Raw genomic sequence first — 20,064 nt, forward strand, 5'->3', positions numbered from 1 at the left:
CGATGTCCGATTGAACACTCCGAGTTCGAGCCGTCCCTCTTCAAGATGTTGAGGGACCAGCCCATGTGTGGCATTAACAATACGGCCACTCAGGGGAAGCTGTTGGTGAAATGGACCATTGAACTGTCCCTCTCTCCCACTCTAGAGCGCACGGAGAAATGCGTGTCGGGGTCCATGGACAGCAGTGCCCATAGTTTGACCCGCCCTTCACAGCTCCCTCTGTATTATGAGACGGTACTAGTCTGGCTAGACTTCCTCCTAAAGGACAGCCCCAGCAGCAAGTCCGCAGCAGAGTTTGACTCTCGGGCGCTACCACTGACCAGTGGACCGGCCGCATTGTGCAGAGAATGCCGTCCGTGCCCGCTGCCGAGGTCACGGTGAACCCGGGATGCCCCAGAGGGTTGTTTACCGCAGCTACGGTGTCACAGCTCCGAAGGGTGCACCGATTTGGGTCACGCGGCAGATAAATGGTCATCCGGTGACCATGGAAATGGACACTGGAGCTGCCGTCGCCAGTGTCGATCTCCACACATTTCGGTGGCTTTTTGCAGGGATGATGCCTCTGACATTGTGTGATACCACAGCATGGCTGCTGACCTACACTGGGGAACCTTTGAAGATCGGCAGTGGTGGTGTGGTCCCCTGTGACTCCGGGGGGGGTCCCCGTGGCTCCGGGGGGGTCCCCGTGATTCCGGGGGGGGTCCCCATGACTCCGGGGGGAGTCCCCGTGATTCCGGGGGGAGTCCCCGTGGCTCCGGGGGGGGGTGTCCCCGTGATTCCGGGTGGGGGGTCCCCATGACTCCGGGGGGGGGGGTCCCCGTGATTCCGGGGGGGGTCCCCAGGACTCCGGGGGGGGGCCGTGACTCCGGGGGAGGTCCCCATGACTCCGGGGGGCAGTCCCCGTGACTCCGGGGGGGGGGGGGGTCCCCGTGACTCCGGGGGAGAGCGGGGGGGGAACCCTCATGACTCTGGGATGAAGGGGGGGGGTCAATCCAACCTCCTTTGGTTGTGCTGCAGGATCCGGGTCCAGGTTTGTTGGGACGAGACTGGTTAAGAGTCGCCCGTGTCAACTGGCAACAGGTGTTTTGGATGGGCACCGTCGATCTATACGATATGTTGGCTATATACCCCGAGGAGGGTCTGGGCAGGATAAAGGGGGCAAAGGTCCATATCTACATGGATGCTGCTGCTGAACCCCAATATTTCATGGCGATGCTTGTCCTGTATGCTCTGCTGATGAAAGTTGATAAGGAATTTCGGCAGCTGCAGGATCTAGGGGTCCAGTTTGCAGAATGGGCCACGCCTGTGGTGCCAGTAATGAAGTCCAATAAAACTGTCCGCCTCTGCGGCCATTTCAAGCTCTCCGTGAATAGGACTTTGTGTCAGGACAGTTACCTGATGCTCTTGGTAGTGGATTTGTACACCAGATTGGCTGGAGGGTGCTCTGTCACGAAGCTGGACATGAGCCATGTTCATTTGCAGTTGGAGCTCAACCCAGAGTCCAGAAAGTTCACGACCATCAACACTAATCAGGGGGTCCACGTTCCTCGTGATCGTGATCGTGCATGTCCACTCAATCTAGCTCCAAGTGTGCGTGATGACCTCTATAATGCCCAGGGCTCTTTTAGCTCCCATGGGATCCCTGAGGTCCTGGTGACAGATACCATTTGTTGTGTTCATTAAGAGGAACAATATGCAATATATTCGGACAGCCCCGTATCATTCCTCCTTCAGTGGCTTAGCGGAAGGAGCGGTCCAGACCTTCAAAACTGGGTTCAGGAAACAGTCCACTGGGTCCATGGACAAGCAGCTGGTATGGTTCCTCTTTACTTACCGCACGGCACCACCAGGAATCACCCCAGGGAGCTGACGATGAGTTGAAGGCATCTGACTCGGCTAAGTCTGACATTTCCAAGTTTCGGGAGGAACATTGCGGTGCAGCAGGCGATGCAGAAGAGGCATCACGATTTGAGGGCGTCAGGGCGGCCAATCCACACTGGGGATGCGGTCTATGTTCGCAACTTTGCTGATGGAGCATTGTGGATCCCAGGAACGGTGCTGGAACAAACGGATCGAGTTTTGTATAAAGTGCGAGTTCAGGGGAAAGTGCACAAGAAGCACTTGGAACATCCGCAGATTATTGGAGATGCCCGGGTACCCTGGCAACTTGGCACTGCCACCTGGGCACTAGACATATTGCGGCAAATCCCACCAAATGTGCCCGACAGTGGATTTAGTTTTAAGTCTGCTGAATTGTGATCAGGAACCTTGGTTGCCTCAGGAAAGCCTGGGAAGACAAGCTAAATCTTTAAGTGTGGCAGTAATATGGTTTTAATAATAATATATGGCTTTAGCAATAATTAGACAACAATGAGGTCTCAAATTAGGTATAATGAAATAGACACAATTTTCTTTGCCTCTCAGTTTGAAATGAAAAAATGAAAATCGCTTATTGTCACGAGTAGGCTTCAAATGAAGTTACTGTGAAAAGCCCCTAGTCACCACATTCCAGCGCCTGTTCGGGGAGGCTGGTACGGGAATTGAACCGTGCTGCTGGCCTGCCTTGGTCTGCTTTAAAAGCCAGCGATTTAACTCAGTGTGCTAAACCAGTTTTTAGTCTATTACATATTTGCTGTAAATACCAATCCTGCAGCTGAGTATATTTTGTAGGAACAGATTATACCTGTATTCTCTCACACAAACACACATGTACACACACACATGGCATGCTCACACATGACACTCACACACACACTCGCACACACACAAACACACACACATGGCTTTGCTGTGCGAACAGGCACTGGCTTTGCTGCATTGACAAGCACTGGCTTTGCTGCATTGACAAGCACTGGCTTTGCTGCATTGACGGGCACTGGCTTTGCTGCATTGACAAGCACTGGCTTTGCTGCATTGATGGGCACTGGCTTTGCTGCATTGACGGGCACTGGCTTTGCTGCATTGACGGGCACTGGCTTTGCTGCATTGACGGGCACTGGCTTTGCTGCATTGACGGGCACTGGTTTTGCTGCATTGATGGGCACTGGTTTTGCTGCATTGACAAGCACTGGCTTTGCTGCATTGATGGGCACTGGCTTTGCTGCATTGACAGGCACTGGCTTTGCTGCATTGACGGGCACTGGCTTTGCTGCATTGATGGGCACTGGCTTTGCTGCATTGACGGGAACTGGTTTTGCTGCATTGACGAGCACTGGCTTTGCTGCATTGACGGGCACTGGCTTTGCTGCGTGAACAGGCACTGGCTTTGCTGCATTGACAAGCACTGGCTTTGCTGCATTGACGGGCACTGGCTTTGCTGCATTGACAAGCACTGGCTTTGCTGCATTGACGGGCACTGGCTTTGCTGCATTGACAAGCACTGGCTTTGCTGCATTGACGGGCACTGGCTTTGCTGCATTGACGGGCACTGGCTTTGCTGCATTGACGGGCACTGGCTTTGCTGCATTGACAAGCACTGGCTTTGCTGCATTGACGGGCACTGGCTTTGCTGCATTGACGGGCACTGGTTTTGCTGCATTGACAAGCACTGGCTTTGCTGCATGAACAGGCACTGGCTTTGCTGCATTGACGGGCACTGGCTTTGCTGCATTGACAAGCACTGGCTTTGCTGCATTGACGGGCACTGGCTTTGCTGCATTGACGGGCACTGGCTTTGCTGCATTGACGGGCACTGGCTTTGCTGCATTGACGGGCACTGGCTTTGCTGCATTGACGGGCACTGGCTTTGCTGCATTGACGGGCACTGGCTTTGCTGCATTGACAGGCACTGGCTTTGCTGTGTGAACAGGCACTGGCTTTGCTGCATTGACGGGCACTGGCTTTGCTGTGTGAACAGGCACTGGCTTTGCTGCATTGATGGGCACTGGCTTTGCTGCATTGATGGGCACTGGCTTTGCTGCATTGATGGGCACTGGCTTTGCTGCATTGACGGGCACTGGCTTTGCTACATTGACAGGCACTGGCTTTGCTGCATTGACAGGCACTGGCTTTGCTGCATTGACGGGCACTGGCTTTGCTGCATTGACGGGCACTGGCTTTGCTGCGTGAACAGGCACTGGCTTTGCTGCATTGACGGGCACTGGCTTTGCTGCATTGACGGGCACTGGCTTTGCTGCATTGACGGGCACTGGCTTTGCTGCATTGACGGGCACTGGCTTTGCTGCATTGATGGGCACTGGCTTTGCTGTGTGAACAGGCACTGGCTTTGCTGCATTGACGGGCACTGGCTTTGCTGCATTGACGGGCACTGGCTTTGCTGTGTGAACAGGCACTGGCTTTGCTGCATTGACGGGCACTGGCTTTGCTGCATTGATGGGCACTGGCTTTGCTGCATTGATGGGCACTGGCTTTGCTGCATTGATGGGCACTGGCTTTGCTACATTGACGGGCACTGGCTTTGCTGCATTGACGGGCACTGGCTTTGCTGCGTGAACAGGCACTGGCTTTGCTGCATTGATGGGCACTGGCTTTGCTGCATTGACGGGCACTGGCTTTGCTGTGTGAACAGGCACTGGCTTTGCTGCATTGATGGGCACTGGCTTTGCTGCATTGATGGGCACTGGCTTTGCTGCATTGACGGGCACTGGCTTTGCTGTGTGAACAGGCACTGGCTTTGCTGCATTGATGGGCACTGGCTTTGCTGCATTGATGGGCACTGGCTTTGCTACATTGACGGGCACTGGCTTTGCTGCATTGATGGGCACTGGCTTTGCTACATTGACGGGCACTGGCTTTGCTGCATTGACGGGCACTGGCTTTGCTGCATTGACGGGCACTGGCTTTGCTGCATTGATGGGCACTGGCTTTGCTGCATTGACGGGCACTGGCTTTGCTGTGTGAACAGGCACTGGCTTTGCTGCATTGATGGGCACTGGCTTTGCTGCATTGATGGGCACTGGCTTTGCTACATTGATGGGCACTGGCTTTGCTGTGTGAACAGGCACTGGCTTTGCTGCATTGATGGGCACTGGCTTTGCTGCATTGATGGGCACTGGCTTTGCTACATTGACGGGCACTGGCTTTGCTGCATTGATGGGCACTGGCTTTGCTGCATTGACGGGCACTGGCTTTGCTGTGTGAACAGGCACTGGCTTTGCTGCATTGATGGGCACTGGCTTTGCTGCATTGATGGGCACTGGCTTTGCTGCATTGACGGGCACTGGCTTTGCTGTGTGAACAGGCACTGGCTTTGCTGCATTGATGGGCACTGGCTTTGCTGCATTGATGGGCACTGGCTTTGCTACATTGATGGGCACTGGCTTTGCTGCGTGAACAGGCACTGGCTTTGCTGCATTGACGGGCACTGGCTTTGCTGCATTGACGGGCACTGGCTTTGCTGCATTGACGGGCACTGGCTTTGCTGCATTGACGGGCACTGGCTTTGCTGCATTGACGGGCACTGGCTTTGCTGCATTGATGGGCACTGGCTTTGCTGCATTGACAGGCACTGGCTTTGCTGCATTGACGGGCACTGGCTTTGCTGCATTGATGGGCACTGGTTTTGCTGCATTGACGGGCACTGGCTTTGCTGCATTGACGGGCACTGGTTTTGCTGCATTGACGGGCACTGGCTTTGCTGCATTGACAAGCACTGGCTTTGCTGCATTGACGGGCACTGGCTTTGCTGCATTGACGGGCACTGGCTTTGCTGCATTGACGGGCACTGGTTTTGCTGCATTGACGGGCACTGGCTTTGCTGCATTGACAAGCACTGGCTTTGCTGCATTGATGGGCACTGGCTTTGCTGCATTGATAGGCACTGGCTTTGCTGCATTGACGGGCACTGGCTTTGCTGCATTGACAAGCACTGGCTTTGCTGGGTGAACAGGCACTGGCTTTGTTGCATTGACAAGCACTGGCTTTGCTGCATTGACGGGCACTGGCTTTGCTGCATTTATGGGCACTGGCTTTGCTGCATTGACGGGCACTGGCTTTGCTGCATTGACGGGCACTTGCTTTGCTGCATTGACCTGCACTGGCTTTGCTGCATTGACGGGCACTGGCTTTGCTGCATTGACGGGCACTGGCTTTGCTGCCTTGACGGGCACTGGCTTTGCAGCATTGACAGGAACTGGCTTTGCTGTGTGAACAGGCACTGGCTTTGCTGCATTGACGGGCACTGGCTTTGCTGTGTGAACAGGCACTGGCTTTGCTGCATTGATGGGCACTGGCTTTGCTGCATTGATGGGCACTGGCTTTGCTGCATTGACGGGCACTGGCTTTGCTGCATTGACGGGCACTGGCTTTGCTGCATTGACAAGCACTGGCTTTGCTGCATTGACAAGCACTGGCTTTGCTGCATTGACGGGCACTGGCTTTGCTGCATTGACGGGCACTGGTTTTGCTGCATTGACAAGCACTGGCTTTGCTGCGTGAACAGGCACTGGCTTTGCTGCATTGACGGGCACTGGCTTTGCTGCATTGACAAGCACTGGCTTTGCTGCATTGACGGGCACTGGCTTTGCTGCATTGACGGGCACTGGCTTTGCTGCATTGACGGGCACTGGCTTTGCTGCATTGACGGGCACTGGCTTTGCTGCATTGACGGGCACTGGCTTTGCTGCATTGACGGGCACTGGCTTTGCTGCATTGACGGGCACTGGCTTTGCTGCATTGACAGGCACTGGCTTTGCTGTGTGAACAGGCACTGGCTTTGCTGCATTGACGGGCACTGGCTTTGCTGTGTGAACAGGCACTGGCTTTGCTGCATTGATGGGCACTGGCTTTGCTGCATTGATGGGCACTGGCTTTGCTGCATTGATGGGCACTGGCTTTGCTGCATTGACGGGCACTGGCTTTGCTACATTGACAGGCACTGGCTTTGCTGCATTGACAGGCACTGGCTTTGCTGCATTGACGGGCACTGGCTTTGCTGCATTGACGGGCACTGGCTTTGCTGCGTGAACAGGCACTGGCTTTGCTGCATTGACGGGCACTGGCTTTGCTGCATTGACAGGCACTGGCTTTGCTGCATTGACGGGCACTGGCTTTGCTGTGTGAACAGGCACTGGCTTTGCTGCATTGACGGGCACTGGCTTTGCTGCATTGACGGGCACTGGCTTTGCTGTGTGAACAGGCACTGGCTTTGCTGCATTGACGGGCACTGGCTTTGCTGCATTGATGGGCACTGGCTTTGCTGCATTGATGGGCACTGGCTTTGCTGCATTGATGGGCACTGGCTTTGCTACATTGACGGGCACTGGCTTTGCTGCATTGACGGGCACTGGCTTTGCTGCGTGAACAGGCACTGGCTTTGCTGCATTGATGGGCACTGGCTTTGCTGCATTGACGGGCACTGGCTTTGCTGTGTGAACAGGCACTGGCTTTGCTGCATTGATGGGCACTGGCTTTGCTGCATTGATGGGCACTGGCTTTGCTGCATTGACGGGCACTGGCTTTGCTGTGTGAACAGGCACTGGCTTTGCTGCATTGATGGGCACTGGCTTTGCTGCATTGATGGGCACTGGCTTTGCTACATTGACGGGCACTGGCTTTGCTGCATTGATGGGCACTGGCTTTGCTACATTGACGGGCACTGGCTTTGCTGCATTGACGGGCACTGGCTTTGCTGCATTGACGGGCACTGGCTTTGCTGCATTGATGGGCACTGGCTTTGCTGCATTGACGGGCACTGGCTTTGCTGTGTGAACAGGCACTGGCTTTGCTGCATTGATGGGCACTGGCTTTGCTGCATTGATGGGCACTGGCTTTGCTACATTGATGGGCACTGGCTTTGCTGTGTGAACAGGCACTGGCTTTGCTGCATTGATGGGCACTGGCTTTGCTGCATTGATGGGCACTGGCTTTGCTACATTGACGGGCACTGGCTTTGCTGCATTGATGGGCACTGGCTTTGCTGCATTGACGGGCACTGGCTTTGCTGTGTGAACAGGCACTGGCTTTGCTGCATTGATGGGCACTGGCTTTGCTGCATTGATGGGCACTGGCTTTGCTGCATTGACGGGCACTGGCTTTGCTGTGTGAACAGGCACTGGCTTTGCTGCATTGATGGGCACTGGCTTTGCTGCATTGATGGGCACTGGCTTTGCTACATTGATGGGCACTGGCTTTGCTGCGTGAACAGGCACTGGCTTTGCTGCATTGACGGGCACTGGCTTTGCTGCATTGAAGGGCACTGGCTTTGCTGCATTGACGGGCACTGGCTTTGCTGCATTGACGGGCACTGGCTTTGCTGCATTGACGGGCACTGGCTTTGCTGCATTGATGGGCACTGGCTTTGCTGCATTGACAGGCACTGGCTTTGCTGCATTGACGGGCACTGGCTTTGCTGCATTGATGGGCACTGGTTTTGCTGCATTGACGGGCACTGGCTTTGCTGCATTGACGGGCACTGGTTTTGCTGCATTGACGGGCACTGGCTTTGCTGCATTGACAAGCACTGGCTTTGCTGCATTGACGGGCACTGGCTTTGCTGCATTGACGGGCACTGGCTTTGCTGCATTGACGGGCACTGGTTTTGCTGCATTGACGGGCACTGGCTTTGCTGCATTGACAAGCACTGGCTTTGCTGCATTGATGGGCACTGGCTTTGCTGCATTGACAAGCACTGGCTTTACTGCATTGACAGGCACTGGCTTTGCTGCATTGACGGGCACTGGCTTTGCTGCATTGACAAGCACTGGCTTTGCTGGGTGAACAGGCACTGGCTTTGTTGCATTGACAAGCACTGGCTTTGCTGCATTGACGGGCACTGGCTTTGCTGCATTGACAGGCACTGGCTTTGCTGCATTGACGGGCACTGGCTTTGCTGCATTGACAAGCACTGGCTTTGCTGGGTGAACAGGCACTGGCTTTGTTGCATTGACAAGCACTGGCTTTGCTGCATTGACGGGCACTGGCTTTGCTGCATTTATGGGCACTGGCTTTGCTGCATTGACGGGCACTGGCTTTGCTGCATTGACGGGCACTTGCTTTGCTGCATTGACCTGCACTGGCTTTGCTGCATTGACGGGCACTGGCTTTGCTGCATTGACGGGCACTGGCTTTGCTGCCTTGACGGGCACTGGCTTTGCTGTGTGAACAGGCACTGGCTTTGCTGCATTGATGGGCACTGGCTTTGCTGCATTGACGGGCACTGGCTTTGCTGTGTGAACAGGCACTGGCTTTGCTGCATTGATGGGCACTGGCTTTGCTGCATTGATGGGCACTGGCTTTGCTGCATTGACGGGCACTGGCTTTGCTGCATTGACGGGCACTGGCTTTGCTGCATTGACAAGCACTGGCTTTGCTGCATTGACGGGCACTGGCTTTGCTGCATTGACGGGCACTGGCTTTGCTGCATTGACGGGCACTGGCTTTGCTGCATTGACAGGCACTGGTTTTGCTGTGTGAACAGGCACTGGCTTTGCTGCATTGACGGGCACTGGCTTTGCTGTGTGAACAGGCACTGGCTTTGCTGCATTGACGGGCACTGGCTTTGCTGTGTGAACAGGCACTGGCTTTGCTGCATTGATGGGCACTGGCTTTGCTGCATTGATGGGCACTGGCTTTGCTGCATTGACGGGCACTGGCTTTGCTGCATTGATGGGCACTGGCTTTGCTGCATTGATGGGCACTGGCTTTGCTACATTGACGGGCACTGGCTTTGCTGCATTGACAGGCACTGGCTTTGCTGCATTGACGGGCACTGGCTTTGCTGCATTGACGGGCACTGGCTTTGCTGCGTGAACAGGCACTGGCTTTGCTGCATTGACAGGCACTGGCTTTGCTGCATTGACGGGCACTGGCTTTGCTGCATTGACAGGCACTGGCTTTGCTGCATTGACGGGCACTGGCTTTGCTGCGTGAACAGGCACTGGCTTTGCTGCATTGACGGGCACTGGCTTTGCTGCGTGAACAGGCACTGGCTTTGCTGCGTGAACAGGCACTGGCTTTGCTGCATTGACGGGCACTGGCTTTGCTGCATTGACGGGCACTGGCTTTGCTGCATTGACGGGCACTGGCTTTGTTGCATTGACGGGCACTGGCTTTGCTGCATTGATGGGCACTGGCTTTGCTGTGTGAACAGGCACTGGCTTTGCTGCATTGACGGGCACTGGCTTTGCTGCATTGACGGGCACTGGCTTTGCTGTGTGAACAGGCACTGGCTTTGCTGCATTGACGGGCACTGGCTTTGCTGCATTGATGGGCACTGGCTTTGCTGCATTGATGGGCACTGGCTTTGCTGCATTGATGGGCACTGGCTTTGCTACATTGACGGGCACTGGCTTTGCTGCATTGACGGGCACTGGCTTTGCTGCGTGAACAGGCACTGGCTTTGCTGCATTGATGGGCACTGGCGTTGCTGCATTGACGGGCACTGGCTTTGCTGTGTGAACAGGCACTGGCTTTGCTGCATTGATGGGCACTGGCTTTGCTGCATTGATGGGCACTGGCTTTGCTGCATTGACGGGCACTGGCTTTGCTGCATTGACAGGCAAGGCTTTGCTGCATTGATGGGCACTGGCTTTGCTGCATTGATGGGCACTGGCTTTGCTACATTGACGGGCACTGGCTTTGCTGCATTGACGGGCACTGGCTTTGCTGCATTGACAGGCACTGGCTTTGCTGCATTGACGGGCACTGGCTTTGCTGCATTGACGGGCACTGGCTTTGCTGCGTGAACAGGCACTGGCTTTGCTGCATTGACAGGCACTGGCTTTGCTGCATTGACGGGCACTGGCTTTGCTGCATTGACAGGCACTGGCTTTGCTGCATTGACGGGCACTGGCTTTGCTGCGTGAACAGGCACTGGCTTTGCTGCATTGACGGGCACTGGCTTTGCTGCGTGAACAGGCACTGGCTTTGCTGCGTGAACAGGCACTGGCTTTGCTGCATTGACGGGCACTGGCTTTGCTGCATTGACGGGCACTGGCTTTGCTGCATTGACGGGCACTGGCTTTGCTGCATTGACGGGCACTGGCTTTGCTGCATTGATGGGCACTGGCTTTGCTGTGTGAACAGGCACTGGCTTTGCTGCATTGACGGGCACTGGCTTTGCTGCATTGACGGGCACTGGCTTTGCTGTGTGAACAGGCACTGGCTTTGCTGCATTGACGGGCACTGGCTTTGCTGCATTGATGGGCACTGGCTTTGCTGCATTGATGGGCACTGGCTTTGCTGCATTGATGGGCACTGGCTTTGCTACATTGACGGGCACTGGCTTTGCTGCATTGACGGGCACTGGCTTTGCTGCGTGAACAGGCACTGGCTTTGCTGCATTGATGGGCACTGGCGTTGCTGCATTGACGGGCACTGGCTTTGCTGTGTGAACAGGCACTGGCTTTGCTGCATTGATGGGCACTGGCTTTGCTGCATTGATGGGCACTGGCTTTGCTGCATTGACGGGCACTGGCTTTGCTGTGTGAACAGGCACTGGCTTTGCTGCATTGATGGGCACTGGCTTTGCTGCATTGATGGGCACTGGCTTTGCTACATTGACGGGCACTGGCTTTGCTGCATTGACGGGCACTGGCTTTGCTGCATTGACGGGCACTGGTTTTGCTGCGTGAACAGGCACTGGCTTTGCTGCATTGACGGGCACTGGTTTTGCTGCGTGAACAGGCACTGGCTTTGCTGCATTGACGGGCACTGGCTTTGCTACATTGACGGGCACTGGCTTTGCTACATTGACGGGCACTGGCTTTGCTGCATTGACGGGCACTGGCTTTGCTACATTGACGGGCACTGGCTTTGCTACATTGACGGGCACTGGCTTTGCTGCATTGACGGGCACTGGCTTTGCTGCATTGATGGGCACTGGCTTTGCTACATTGACGGGCACTGGCTTTGCTGTGCGAACAGGCACTGGTTTTGCTGCATTGACGGGCACTGGCTTTGCTGCATTGATGGGCACTGGCTTTGCTGCATTGACGAGCACTGTCTTTGCTGCATTGACGGGCACTGGCTTTGCTACATTGACGGGCACTGGCTTTGCTGCATTGACAAGCACTGGCTTTGCTACATTGACGGGCACTGGCTTTGCTGCATTGACGAGCACTGGCTTTGCTGCATTGATGGGCACTGGCTTTGCTACATTGACAAGCACTGGCTTTGCTACATTGACGGGCACTGGCTTTGCTGCATTGACGGGCACTGGCTTTGCTCCATTGACAAGCACTGGCTTTGCTGCATTGACGGGCACTGGTTTTTGCTGCATTGAGAAGCACTGGCTTTGCTGCATTGACGGACACTGGCTTTTCTGCATTGGCAAGCACTGGCTTTGCTGCATTGATGGGCACTGGCTTTGCTGCATTGACAAGCACTGGCTTTGCTGCATTGACGGGCACTGGCTTTGCTGCATTGACGGGCACTGGCTTTGCTGTGTGAACAGGCACTGGCTTTGCTGCATTGACGGGCACTGGCTTTGCTGCATTGGCAAGCACTGGCTTTGCTGCATTGACAAGCACTGGCTTTGCTGCATTGACGGGCACTGGCTTTGCTGCATTGACGGGCACTGGCTTTGCTGCATTGACGGGCACTGGCTTTGCTGCATTGACCTGCACTGGCTTTGCTGCATTGACAAGCACTGGCTTTGCTGCATTGATGGGCACTGGCTTTGCTGTGTGAACAGGCACTGGCTTTGCTGCATTGACGGGCACTGGCTTTGCTGCATTGACGGGCACTGGCTTTGCTGTGTGAACAGGCACTGGCTTTGCTGCATTGACAAGCACTGGCTTTGCTGCATTGACAGGCACTGGCTTTGCTGCATTGACGGGCACTGGCTTTGCTGCATTGACGGGCACTGGCTTTGCTGCATTGACGGGCACTGGCTTTGCTGCATTGACGGGCACTGGCTTTGCTGCATTGGCAGTTTTTTACAGGGTAACATTGAGTCCGTGCACAGCCTCCATGTTGTCCATGTGCTCTTGTTCAGAGGCTGCCGTGACCAGCACGTCATCTAAATAAACAGTTACAGTTGGGACCACCCTCAGGGTATTTTTCAATACCCGCTGAGGAATAGAACAAGTGGAGAATACTGTGAAAGGCAGCCATGTGTACTCACCACAGACCCCTGTGTGTTGATGGTGACATAATTGCAAGAGGCAGGATCCAACTCAAGTTGAAAATAGGCGTTGTTCATATCGGGATTGGTGAGCGAATGCCCCTCGCCCTTGCATGCTTTGTGTAGCGATCCTCAATTTGGGGGGTGAGGGGCACATTGGGCAGCAGTCCAATCACAAAGCTGTGTCCACCATTAATTTATAGCCCTCGCATGAACAAGCCGTTTTGTCCGGCTTCATTACAGGTACCACCGGTGCTGCCCAATCTGCGAACCGGGCGGCTTCAATTATCTCCAAGTGATCGAGTTCAATCTCCAGGCTTCTGAGCAAGTAAAAAAGGCAACCAGGCACCTCAGGGCCTCCGGCTTGACCTGTATGTGGCTCCGGCCCATTTTTTCTTTCCCTAATCCGGCTGGAACACTTTGGGGTATTTTCCCAACACTGGAAATTGTCTGCAGAATGTGCTGCAACTGCTGCTGCAGGTAACGCAGCGAGTCACGGCCCAGCAAGCTGGGCCCACGCCCCCTTAACACAATGAGCGGGATGCATGCTGACTGCTGCCCATAAATCACCGGGACCACAGCAATCCCTGTGATTTCTGAAGGTTCTCCCATGTAGATAGCCAATCTGGACTGGGTATTTGTCAAATCCAGGGTCTGAACTCCCATTTTAATGCAGGCAAACAAATTCTGACTGTCCACAGAGACGGCAGCGCTGGTGTCCAACTTCATGTCAATCGTACTGCAACCTTAATGGGGGCCACTTGGGGGCTGCTACACAGTGTAAATGCATGCAGTCATCCACCTCCTCTGGCTCATCGAAATGGAAAGTATGAGCCCTGGGCTGGCGGCATCCTCTACCGGGGTGTCTGGGTCTCTGGTTCAGCCGGGGCCGGCGCTCACGGCAGGATTGGTGACTACAAGTCCCACAAAATGAAATGAAAATCGCTTATTGTCACAAGTAGGCTTCAATGAAGTTACTGTGAAAAGCCCCTAGTCGCCACATTCCGGCGCCTGTTCGGGGAGGCTGTTACGGGAATTGAACCATGCTGCTGGCCTGCTCCTCCTCTACGGACCCCTGGGAAATCCCGTTGACAACGGTGGGAGCTGAAAATCCCACTGACGGGTTGCCTCAGACACCAAAAACACGCGAAGGGTTACTCGGTAAATCCCGCCCATAGTTTCTGGGGCTGTTGGGGAGGTAAGGCTCTGTATCACTCCAAATATCCCAGGCTGCCTGTGGGCAGCCCGCTGGCTCATTTGCATGGCCGGTATTTCTCCTGGTCACTGCTCCTAGCGGGAGCCGTCAGTTCCCACAATTGACCTCCGGAGGCAGCACTAGTCTCCAGGAAGAGAATCAGCCCGTTATGGCTCATCTGAGTCTTGCATGGAATCATTTCAATCAGTTTCAGCAGTGTCCCGGACGACATGATCTCAACTGAAAACATCAACCCTTAATTTGGAAATTTCACTCAAAGAAGCCAGAAGAATAATAGTGTGGGAAATTTAAAAGATGTAAAACTGCTTCCCTCAAAGATATTCTTCTGTTGTGACTGAGACATGTTGTTAGGAAAGTCTCCACCTTCTCATGCCTAATCAGGCAGCCTTTTGGTACCTATTTGGTACATCAGCTGGATGGTGTTACATTCTCGAACAGTGACATTCTTCAACATCAAGCACAATAAAATATGTATCCAAGAGTGGATAATAAATAATTTTGGAAGCTTTGCGCAAGTCAAGGAGACACAGCCGGAGTGAGACATAGCCAGAGTGGGAATTTGGAACTTGGCAATTTGGTGCAGTGAGGTAATTCGGTGCAGAGTGGGAGAAGGTGCTTTTTCCCTACTGTTTTGTTCTCTCTCTTTCTGCTGGCCTGTAACTTTTAATCTGCAGGGAGAGAACCAGAGAGCATCTGAGAACCTGGGAAGGCAAGTGATTTTTATTCATTTTTATTTTTATTACCTTTTCAAATTGGGGGGGCGGGGGGGGAACTGAAGTGACATCACAGTAAAGTTGTGACCTTATTGGCTGGTTGGGAATCTACACTAAATTTAAAAATTAAGCATTGTTAAACTAATTAAACATAATTACTTAATTATAATTTAGAGAGGTATCTAAGCCAGAGATCGGAGAGTACTGTATTTAGCTTTTACATTTATAGTAGACATCTAGTGCTAGAAAACGTATAGTTAACAGTAACTTTAAAAATATATTTTTTTTTAAAATTTAATTTACTAATTAATTGACGCAATGTCAATTAGAGGGGTGCAGTGCTCTGACTGTGAGATGTGGCTTGTCTGGGAGGCTGGAAGCCCTCCGGGTGGCTTCATCTGCAGAAAGTGCACCCAACTACAGCTCCTCACAGACCACATGGTTCAGTTGGAGCAGCAGTTGGATGCACTTAGGAGCATGCAGGTGGCGGAAAGCGTCATAGATCGCAGTTATATAAATGTGGTCACACCCAAGGTGCAGGCAGAGAAATGGGTGACCACCAGAAGGGGCAGGCAATCATTGCAGGAATCCCCTGTGTTGTCCCCCTCTCAAACAGGTACACCCCTTTGGATACTGTCGAGGGGGTGGGGCGGGGGGGGGGGGGGGGGAATAGCCTATCAGGTGAAAACAGCAGCAGCCACAGCAGTGGCACCACGGTTGGCTCTGATGTTCAGCAGGGAGGGTCAAAGCGCAGGAGAGCAATAGTCATAGGGGACTCGATAGTCAGGGGCACAGATAGGCGCTTCTGCGAATGTGAAAGAGATTCCAGGATAGTATGTTGCCTCCCTGGTGCCAGGGCCCAGGATGTCTCCAAACGGGTAGCGGGCATCCTGAAGGGGGAGGGCAAACAGGCAGAGGTCGTTGTACATATTGGTACTAACGACATAGGCACGAAGGGGCATGAGGTCCTGCAGCAGGAGTTCAGAGAGCTAGGCAGAAAGTTAAAAAACAGGACCTCGAGGGTTGTAATCTCGGGATTACTCCCTGTGCCACGTGCCAGTGAGGCTAGAAATAGGAAGATAGAGCAGCTAAACACGTGGCTAAACAGCTGGTGTTGGAGGGAGGGTTTCCGTTATCTGGACCACTGGGAGCTCTTCCGGGGCAGCTGTGACCTATATAAGAAGGACGGGTTGCATCTAAACTGGAGAGGCATAAATATCCTGTCCGCGAGGTTTGCTAGTGTCACACAGGAGGGTTTAAACTAGTATGGCAGGGGGGTGGGCACGGGAGCAATAGGTCAGAAGGTGAAAAAATTGAGGGAGAACTAGGGAATAGGGACAGTGAAGCTCTGAGGCAGAGCAGACAGGGAGAAGTTGCTGAAAACAGCGGGACTGGTGGCCTGAAGTGCATATGTTTCAATGCAGGAAGTATTACGGGTAAGGCAGATGAACTTAGAGCTTGGATTAGTACTTGGAACTATGATGTTGTTGCCATTGCAGAGACCTGGTTGAGGGAAGGACAGGATTGGCAGCTAAACGTTCCAGGATTTAGATGTTTCAGGTGGGATAGAGGGGGATGTAAAAGGGATAGCGGAGTTGCGCTACTGGTTAGGGAGAATATCACAGCTGTACTATGGGAGGACACCTCAGAGGGCAGCGAGGCTATATGGGTAGGGATCAGGAATATGAAGGGTGCAGTCACAATGTTGGGTGTTTACTACAGGCCTCCCAACAGCCAGTGGGAGATAGAGGAGCAGATAGGTAGACAGATTTTGGAAATGAGTAAAAACAACAGGGTTGTTGTGATGGGAGACTTCAACTTCCCCAGTATTGACTGGGACTCACTTAGTGCCAGGGGCTTAGACCGTGCGGAGTTTGTAAGGAACATCCAGGAGGGCTTCTTAAAACAATATGTGGACAGTCCAACAAGGGAAAGGGTGGTACTGGACCTGGTATTGGGGAATGAGCCCAGCCAGGTGGTAGAAGTTTCAGTAGGGGAGTATTTCGGGAACAGTGACCACAATTCAGTACGTTTTAAAGTGCTGGTGGACAAGGATAAGAGTGGTCCTAGGCTGAATGTGCTAAATTGGGGAAGGCTAATTATAACAATATCCGGCAGGAACTGAAGAACCAGATTGGGGTCGGATGTTTGAGGGCAAATCAACATCTTTCATGTGGGAGGCTTCCAAATGTCAGTTGAAAGGAATTCAGGACCGGCATGATCCTGAGAGGAAGAAGGATAAATACGGCAAATTTCGGGAACCTTGAAATGAAAATCGCTTATTGTCACAAGTTGGCTTCAAATGAAGTTACTGTGAAAAGCCCCTAGTCGCCACATTCCGGCACCTGTTCTGGGAGGCAGGTATGGGAATTGAACCGTGCTGCTGGCCTACCTTGGTCTGCTTTAAAAGCCAGCTATTTAGCCCAGTGTGCTAAACCAGCCCCAGATTGGATAAGGAGATTGTAGGCCTCGTCAAAAAGAAAAAGGAGGCATTTGTCAGGGCTAGAAGGCTGGGAACAGACGAAACCTGTATGGAATATAAGGAAAGTAGGAAGGAACTTAAGCAAGGAATCAGGAGGGCTAGAAGAGGTCACGAAAAGTCATTGGCAAATAGGTTTAAGGAAAATCCCAAGGCTTTTTACACAAACATAAAAAGCAAGAGGGTAGCCAGGGAAAGGGTTGGCCCACTGAAGGATAGGCAAGGGAATCTATGCGTGGAGCCAGAGGAAATGAATACTTTGCATCAGTATTCATCAAAGAGAAGGAATTGATGGATGTTGAGTCTGGAGAAGGGTGTGTAAATAACCTGGATCACATTGAGATCCTAAAAGACGAGGTGTTGGGCATCTTGAAAAATATTAAGGTAGATAAGTCCCCAGGGCCGGATGGGATCTACCCCAGAATACTGAAAGAGACTAGAGAGGAAATTGCTGAGGCCTTGACAGAGATCTTTGGATCCTCACTGTCCCGGAGGACTGGAGAATAGCCAATGTTGTTCCTTTGTTTAAGAAGGGTAGCAAGGATAATTCAGGGAACTACAGGCCGGTGAGCCTTACATCAGTGGTAGGGAAATTACTGGAGAGAATTCATCGAGACAGGATCTACTCCCATGTGGAAGCAAATGGACGTATTAATGAGAGGCAGCATGGTTTTGTGAAGGGGAGGTTGTGTCTCACTAACTTGATAGTTTTTCGAAGAGGTCACAAAGATGATTGATGCAGGTAGGGCAGTGGATGTTGTCTATATGGCCTTCAGTAAGGCCTTTGACAAGGTCCCTCATGGTAGACTGGTACAAAAGGTGAAGTCACACGGGATCAGGGGTGAGCTGGCAAGGTGGATACAGAACTGGCTAGGTCATAGAAGGCAGAGAGTAGCAAAGGAAGGGTGCTTTTCTAATTGGAGAGCTGTGACTAGTGGTGTTCTGCAGGGATCAGTGCTGGGACCTTTGCTGTTCGTAGTATATATAAATGATTTGGAGGAAAATGTAACTGGTCTGATTAGTAAGTTTGCAGACGACAAAAAGGTTGGTGGAATTGCGGATAGCGATGAGGACTGTCAGAGGATACAGCAGGATTTAGATCATTTGGAGACTTGGGCGGAGAGATGGCAGATGGAGTTTAATCTGAACAAATGTGAGGTAATGCATTTTGGAAGGTCTAATGCAGGTAGGGAATATGCAGTGAATTGTAGAACCCTCAAGAGTATTGAAAGTAAGAGAGATCTAGGTGTACAGGTCCACAGGTCACTGAAAGGCGCAACACAGGTGGAGAAGGTAGTCAAGAAGGCATATGGCATGCTTGCCTTCATTGGCCGGGGCATTGAGTATAAGAATTGGCAAGTCATGTTGCAGCTGTATAGAACCTTAGTTAGGTCACACTTGGGGTATAGTGTTCAATTCTGGTCGCCACACTACCAGAAGGATGTGGAGGCTTTAGAGAGGGTGCAGAAGAGATTTACCAGAATGTTGCCTGGTATGGAGGGCATTAGCTATGAGGAGCGGTTGAATAAACTCGGTTTGTTCTCACTGGAACGACAAAGGTTGAGGGGTGACCTGATAGAGGTCTATAAAATTATGAGGGGCATAGACAGAGTGGATAGTCAGAGGCTTTTCCCCAGGGTAGAGGGGTCAATTACTAGGGGGCATAGGTTTAAGGTGCGAGGGGCAAGGTTTAGAGGAGATGTATGAGGCAAGTTTTTTACACAAAGGGTAGTGGGTGCCTGGAACTCGCTACCGGAGGAGGTGGTGGAAGCAGGGATGATAGTGACATTTAAGGGGCATTTTGTCAAATACATGAATACGATGGGAATAGAGAGATACGGACCCAGGAAGTGTAGAAGATTTTAGTTTAGACGGGCAGCATGGTCGGCATGGGCTTGGAGGGCCGAAGGGCCTGCTCCTGTGCTGTACTTTTCTTTGTTCTTTGTTTTTTGTTCTCTTGTTGAATCCTGACACAGTTCAGAGACAGGTTCTTGGAGATGTTAGCTTGAGGATAAACAGCCGTAATCTGTAATTTTTCCATGCTACCAGTATTAAATATTCCCATTTTTAAACAAAAACAGCTTTAATTAAAAAGATAAAGTAATACTTTTTGCTTTGGGTTTCTATTTATCACATTTATGGCAGACTTGTTCCAGATCTATCTACGTTTAGAAATGCAACAAGATTTGTTTACCTTTCAAATATTTGGTTTATTTTTATCATTATTGTAATGATCTGGGACTGGACCATTAACGTTTGAAATGAAATTCAATCACCTCATTTTGAACAAACCAGAAGATTTCACTCTTTTTTTCAGAGTAAACTTTGTCATATATAAAAGAATTAAATAAAAACATCACCATTCACTTAACAATATGGTTTATGGTTACATATTTTATGCACTCATGTTCACTTACCTGCCCCAAGAATTCTCTTATAAGGCACATCAGTCTTAACATTATTTAACCCGTATGCATCAGTCTTCTGGATAATTCTCCTCAGCTCCAACTATTCACAGAGGTAAAATTTTCATTTACCCTCTTTTGACAGAAGAAGCCTCAGTCCATTGTTCTGGTTTCTCAAAACTTCAAAGTTTGCTGCAAGACCCTGGGGAACCATTGCAGATTCTTCC

The sequence above is a fragment of the Scyliorhinus torazame genome, chromosome 16, assembly GCF_047496885.1.
Source record: "Scyliorhinus torazame isolate Kashiwa2021f chromosome 16, sScyTor2.1, whole genome shotgun sequence".
Taxonomy (NCBI): domain Eukaryota; kingdom Metazoa; phylum Chordata; class Chondrichthyes; order Carcharhiniformes; family Scyliorhinidae; genus Scyliorhinus; species Scyliorhinus torazame.